We start from the raw sequence: 7,761 nt of genomic DNA, 5'->3' as shown, positions 1-7,761 counted from the left end.
TGGTCAAATCTCCTATTAAGATCTTCACGGAGCTCTTTGATTTGTTGTTCAGCAGCATCCATCCTCTTCTCCAATTGCTCCATTACTTGCTCCAACTTGCTCTTGAAGAGGACAACAAGAACGATTATGGGTCAACGAGGCTCTGATACCACCTGAAGCAGCACAAAGGTTGTGAAGGAGCAACTCCACCTTGCTGCTACAATGTGTACAGCACAAGTGTTGAAGGAACAGCTTCAACGTGCTGTGCTAGATATCGCTCTAGAGGCGAATGTAGGCTGATAGGGCAGCAAGAGTTCAATCCAGAACTCCTAGGGCACAAGATCTACTCCAAGATCTTAGATAAGAACAACAAGTTCTATTATAGGTAGGGGTACATAGTCTGGTTACAAAGTAGAGGTGAGGACCTCTATTTATAGGGCTTTGGGAAGCCTTCGCATACTTCTACTTATAGCTGGAATACTCTAGAAAACATTATGTAAGTTTCACCATTCTACTCATAGCTACTCACAATTATAGGACTCTAGAAAACAGTAGGTAGGATAGAAAAGAAAAGGAAAGAAATACTACACTAGAGTGGAAGCATTTAGAGGTAGCCAAATAGATCTGGCATGTGTTTTCTTTCTTCTCATCTAGTGTTCCTCATCAGTAATGGAAGTCGGGAATGATGCTCTATGATTGATCTTTCTATTTACTAGATCATGGATGGCGCGCGTTGCTGCGCCCGTCTCTTTTGGCAATATGATGAAAGGAGGTTTCATAACATAAAAATACTTGATAACTAAATTGGAAGGTGATGTTGGGAGAACAGGATGGTAATGTTCTTCACTCTCTTTTTTGTTGCAGAAGATGAGATCTTTACTTCTTTTTCTTGTTCCTAGCTTATATTGCACATCACTTATAGTTGCATATGCTATCTGACAACTTATGAATGATACGAAAAAATAGCAGGTCAACAATAAATGAACAAATCAACACCTCAAATTATAATATCTAGATATAAATGACTGGATGAATTTGCTTTACAAATTTGAACATTCTCAAAAGAGCTGAGATAAAAAAAAAGGTAAATAGTACAGTTACACCATACAAATAAGTAGTTACAATACACGACATTAATAATGTTAATACATGTTTTTGTGAATAGGTCCCTGGATCTATTATAATGGAGTCATAGGTAAAATACAACTTTAAAGACTAACATCGTGAAAGAATTTTTCACATTGTCAACTTTTGATCCCTCTGAATGGTGCATTTTGCACAAGCATATCATAAAAAGCATAGAACATCTCAAACCTTTGGTTGTCGTAAAAAAAATATGCGATTTCAAAAGGCATGGGAAAATGAAACTTCCACTGGGGAGAAGCAAATGAAACACTTCCATAAAAAATCTTATAGAATCGAGAATGAAGTTTGAAAGCATTTTTCGCATTGCCAACTTTTGATCCTTCTGAATTGGTGCATTGTGCAGAAGCACATCATAAAAAAGCAAAGAACGTCTCAAACCTTTGGTTGTCTTAAAAAAATATACGATTTCAAAAGGTATGGGAAAATGAAACTTCCACTGGGGATAAGCAAATGAAACACTTCCATAAAAAATCTTAATAGAATCGAGAATGAAGTTACCCTAGCATGAATGATGTAAGTTACATAATCAAAGGTATGGGAAAATGAAATCTGCCAAATCATGAATTAGTAGCTGCATCAAAGGTACATAATCAGAAAGGGAGTCTGCCCTAGCAACTTGTTCTTTTAATAGATGGTTAAATCACTATGTAATTATTTTGGAAGACTACTTAAAATGAATGATGTAAGTCTTCCTTGCAATTTATGAATATCGATATCTTGCGCTAAGTAAGAATGGTTTGGCTGCTATGCAAGGTTTTTGGGTTTTATAGAAAATCACAAAGAAAGCCATGATTCTAGATTAAAACAAATTATTGCTATTCATATAACCATAATTGGCATGTAAAGAAAAAACTGCAAAATTCGAGCAAAGGAAAAGGAATGAAAAAACAACAAGATTGGCAAAGTATGAGATGTCGGAACAAAAGTAGACCCAGATGCTAGAGGAGAAATACTATGTGGTCACTTTAGCTTACTATCTAAGCAGAAGACCATTGTCCCCATACCTGAAAGCAAATATATAAAGAAATTTGGAGGATTATAATTTATTTATAATGAATAAACTGAATTTGTTATTTATGATATATAGAACCAGTAGCGGTATCCATATAGAATACGACGAATAGAGTTGCCGATGTGAGCTAAGATTGGCACAATCTGGAAATGGAAATATTTGAAGTCATCAGACTGCCATTCTTCTCACATAGACTGTCTTTTTTTGTGTGTGAATTCCATTCAAACGAAACAATATAGAAGACTTATCTATGCTGGATGTGCACTACACAGTTTATTTTGGAAGGGAAAAAGCAATTTTGTTTGTATAGTGGATTACACAAATCAAATAGATAATGTCAACAGTGAATCTTGGCAGGAAGCACACAAACCAGTCCAATAGCTAGGGATGAACTTCGGGTAGAGACAGTGCAATAGAAGTGAATACCCGTAGAATATCTTCACTCTCAATAAAAAGGATGGTAAGTGAAATAACATTGAGATCACATCTGCCAAGGTAATCAGATCCTCTATTGGTCCATCTCTCAAGTCCAATGCCTCGTATATTCTTAAACTGAATGATCCAACTATTAAGAAGTGAACAGTAAATGGTAAGATTGACATGAAGCTCTTTCTAGCATGAAGATTGATGTCATCTGTTATAGTGAGTACATGTTGTCCTCATACACAGAAAATAAAAACCATCAAATGCTTGACTGGTCTATGTGGTGCATCAAATACACGAAATGCGTGGCTAAGGAAATCTAAGCCTGAATAGTGTAAAGAAAACAAGCAAAGTGCACACTTAACCAGGAAGATAGGCCGGCAATGCCCTGCTTGCCATTAGGAAAGTTCTTTTTGTTACTTGTGTTGGCTCGTCCTATGCATGGCACACCAATGAAAGATTTCCATGTAAAGAGTTATGCGCTGAACCTTGTTCCTGCGAACCAAAATCAAATCGTAATCTACAAGCTGTTCAATTGCTCAAAGAAGAACCACAAAATAAAGGGAAGATTGAACCTCAAAAACGTATCCATAAAAAATTATGGTACATAAGCGAGTCCAAATTATGGTACATAAGCGAGTCCCGATATCCTCATGGCGGACGGACTGGAACCTCACCTGACAAGCAGGTTTACTTTTCCCAGCACCACGAGGAGGCACTTGCCTTCTTGCCTATCCTGGCAGGTGGCAGCGGATGACTATCATGGCATCGACCGACGTAGCGGTGAAGGTCGGCCCTCTCCAGAAGACAAAATTTATTTTTAATCCTGACAAATGATTATTAAAATAACATTTATACTCAATGGGATGATCATTCTTGTTCAATAACACATAATCCTAAACCAACAACATTCTGCTAGGAGCTCCTTCTTTGTTCCTGTAAGGAGGAACAATTTTTGCAGCAGTGTAATCAGAGTAATAAGTCTATACAGTACGCAGAGTTGCAGACCATGAGTTTAAAAAATCAAGAGTACTCAGATAAACATCCAAGACGATATTTGACTTAGCATTTGCCCTAACACACTGATAAAGTCGAGATGCACTTACAATTGGACATTGGAGTGCCTGCCCTTAACACTGAGAGGCGGGGACGGAACAGGCAGAAGGGGTGTCCTCAAGACGCCAAAGAGCAACCGGACTTTCTTGATGGCCGCACTGGCGCCGGCCGTCTCGACAGCTACCGCCGAAGGCGTTCGCGTGAATTTCGAGCGAACCCATCTCTCCCTCCCCAGTCCTCACGCATTGCGTCCCTTGCCATCGTCGGACTCCTACCGGTTTATACCCCCTCACCACGTCACCAGGAGTGCATCGCCCAATTTACCACGGGAAGGGGGGCGGGGCACACCTCCTTGGTTTTCTGGGGATCCCCTCGCAGCCAGCATCTCCATCAGTTGCCGTCACCGTGCGTGAGGTAGAGGAAGCGGAGGGGCTGAACGATGGGACCGTGACCGAGGCCGACCCCCACATCACCGTGCACTATCCGCAGGCGGTCGGTGTCGTGGCGGCGGCTACTGGAATCGGGGCGGGGGAGGGGGAGCGGCGTCTTCTTGGTCCAGAGGGAGAGAACGATAGGTCAGGGAGAGGAACAGATTAACTCTTCGCTGCGCTTGTGCGTGTGTCTTTTTTTCATGGACGTACGCTAGACGGGCCGTCTGCTAGGCATATGGCCCAATCAACCACATTAACCCGATTTTTCCATCGGAGCAGCTACCCTCAAGGACAGTCGGCCCACTCGCATCCAACGGCCAGAAACGTGTAGCACGCTCGATCCGATGGCCAGAAGTGTTGAGTGCGTGAGAGGGCTGGAAAAGTGCTCGGTTATAATGTTTCTAAATGCTTTATGCTTGATGTCTTCTTTAGGTGAACCATATGTTGCATGGTTGATCTTCCTTTTTGAACCATTTGTTGTGTCTATTTTGAATCATTTACCGGATTTGTTATGTTTCTATTTGAATTTCAAATCAAACTTCATAAATTGTGGTTTTGAACTGATGTTCAATTATGTGTGTCTGAAATAACATTATTTGATTTATTATGTTGATAGAATAGTCATGCATATGCCATTCGTATGTTAGTTTGAAGAGAAATAAAGAAGAAAACATGTTTCAGGGGAAGATGTATAGAGGACTTGCAAAAACACCACACCAGAGAACCTCCCATAAATTATATGAATACCTCGTTAATACGTCTCTAATGTATCTATAATTTATAAAGTATTCATGTCATATTTACAACAATTCTATATGGTTTTGGTATGATTTGAATGAAACTAACCCGAACTAATATTGTTTTCAGCAGAACTACCGTGATGTTGTTTTTTGTGCAGAAATAAAAGTTCTCGGAATGAGCTGAAACTTTTTGACGATTTTTTTTGAAACAAAAGAGACCCCCGAAGCTTCGTCGTAGGACCAGAAGAGCAACGAGGTGCCCACAAGGCACCAGGGCGCGCCCAGGGGGTAATGGTGCCATAGTGCCTCGGGGGCCCATCTTAGCTCCTCTTCGCGTGAGATTGACGCCAAAAAACTTATAAATAGATAACCCCCCCCCTCCCCAGAAATAACCCTAGAACTTCGACTCCGCCGCCGCAAGCCTCTGTACCTTCGAAATATCATTTGGAGCCCTGTTCCGGCACCCTGCCGGAGGAGGAAATCATCACCGGAGGCCATCTTATCATCTCGATGACCATCATGACGAGTAGGGAGTAGTTCGCCCTCGAGGCTAGGGGTATGTACAAGTAGTTATGTGTTTGATCTCTTTTTCGTGTTATTGATTTGGCAGGATCCTGATGTACCACGAGATTTTTTAATATAGTTGGATCATATGGTATTTCCCCCTCTCTATCTTGTTGTGATGAATTGAGTTTTTACCTTTGAGGTTTCACTATTATCAGATTGAATACTTTTATGGATACCCGTGGTGACAATGAGTGTTCTATTGGATGAATTGAGTTTTTACCTTTGAGGTTTCACTATTATCAGATTGAATACTTTTATGGATACCCGTGGTGACAATGGGTGTTCTATTGATTCACTTGATATATGTTTTGGCACTCAACTCACGGATTCCCGAGGTGACATTGGGGTAATCTATACATAGTGGTTGATGCACGTTTTCGTCCTACTTTCTTCGTAAATTCTCCGTAAATTTTCAGGTTAATTTGAGAACTTTGATTTCTGCACAAAAACAACACCATGGCAATTCTATTGAAAACAACGTCAGTCTAGATTATTTTCATTCAAATCAAGCAAATTAGAGTCCAAACCAAGAGCAAAAACGTTTGAAAAAGTAGATACGATAGAGACGTATCACATTTATTCATCATTGTCATCACCAGCATTGGGGAGGAGCGGTGGTGGCGTGTGTGATACGGAGCTGTGCATGTATGCATGTGTCTATACTTGGCTCCGTCCATTTATAAAAGCATATAAAATGGATTATTATCATAAGCCAGAATTATGCATTAGCATAATTAAGTAACAAACATACTACTAGGAAATCCAGACTCCGTGAGAACGCCTTAGCCTTATTGTAGCTTTCATCACTTTCACTTTGTTGTTCTTTATTATTACTACGTAGTTAAATTGAAACCAGAACACCACTGAAATAATTACACTTCCGCATCGCGTTTGCTTTGCACCTTAATTAACTTGTAGGCACTTTCCAATAAACCTCTACAAGAGGCGAACAACATTTCACGTGCTCTTTTTGAGATCGATACTCTTACTTCGAAAATGCTACAACTAACTCCTATCCATTTATGCATTTACATGATATCATTAAGTACATATTATATTATACTAATGGATTTTTGGGCCGATAACACCTCCTCAACCGTCGGATGCACACAATCACAGTCATCCACTCGTGCTCCTGAAATCCCATGACCTCCTCATCGCACACCTCTCCTCGCATCACTGGCGAGCGCTTGAGCTCACTGCCCGCTGCACGACGACACCCTTGCCGCACCGTCTCCAAGCACGACAATGCCTCGCCTGACTTCGCCCCGGTAGCGCCGCTCACAGTACCGAGCACTACCATGCAACACTAGCAGCCTGACTTGCAACAACGCATATGACCAACCTATAACACCAACACCATTCGCAGCCATAGTGACAGGCCTTCAAACAACTGTCGTAGCCCCTCAGAGCAGTGGCGTCGTGAGCTCTGCCGACCGAGGATGACTGAGATGCTAGGAGATGTGGGAGGCTCTCGGGGAGCTAGATCCCGTCGAAGTAGCAGACAAACATGTGCCAGAGATAGGAAGAGAGAGAGAGAGAGATAGAGCAGAGGGGGTGGCTGGGAGGAAGAAGGCGATATGTCTCCAGCGAAGGAAGAGGATAGGGAAACGTTTCTAGGCGGTGCGCCGGCCAAAACTTGGGCCGGTCGCACGCCAGCCTTGCGATAATCTCGATCATGGGTCGCGCAGGCCACGAGCGCATCTTATCTGAATCGTTTTTTCCCTTCCTTTTGTCTTTCTTATTCCTCACGAACGTGGGGCGTTGCAACTGTTCCTCCATCTCTGCCGCCACACGCACACAGCGCACAGGCATGATGAGCCCTTGCTATTAGGGCGAGCCACTGCGGGGCGGAGAAGACGGCGGGGGCGGAGAAGTCGCGATGGGGGAGCTGCAAGAGTTTTGCGCGTGATGCTGGTGTTCGTCGATGGCACGCGACCAGCCATGGGTGCGCGATACCTGAGACGATGTTGCATGCTGGAACCGTTCTGGTGAAAAGTTTCCACCGTTGATTCGAAAAACTTCGACCAACTGTATATAAAGCTTCAACCGGACCATGGTGCGACTCAAGAGCTACAATCATTGATATGAAAGCTTCAACTACAGTTTGTAAAAGTTTCAACTGAACCACCGCGAACTAAAAAGCTACAACCGTACTCTCATATGAAAGCTTCAAACGGCGACCTAAGATGATACAACCGGTGTGCGGCAATGCTGCAAACAGGTGGGCGCCGGGCGCCGATGGACATGGGAAAAAGCTTCAATGCTGGAAAAAAGCTTCAACCCGCGGTGAAAAAAGCTTCCACCGGCATGGGGAAAAACTTCAACTCTGTGAAAAATGCTTCAACCGGCGTGGAAAGAAGCTTCTACCGGCGTGACAAAAAGCTTCAACCGGCATGCTGATTTT

This window comes from Triticum urartu, chromosome 6 (assembly GCF_003073215.2).
Source record: "Triticum urartu cultivar G1812 chromosome 6, Tu2.1, whole genome shotgun sequence".
Classification (NCBI taxonomy): domain Eukaryota; kingdom Viridiplantae; phylum Streptophyta; class Magnoliopsida; order Poales; family Poaceae; genus Triticum; species Triticum urartu.
The sequence above is the reverse complement of the archived record's forward strand: the minus strand, read 5'-3'. Positions refer to the sequence as shown.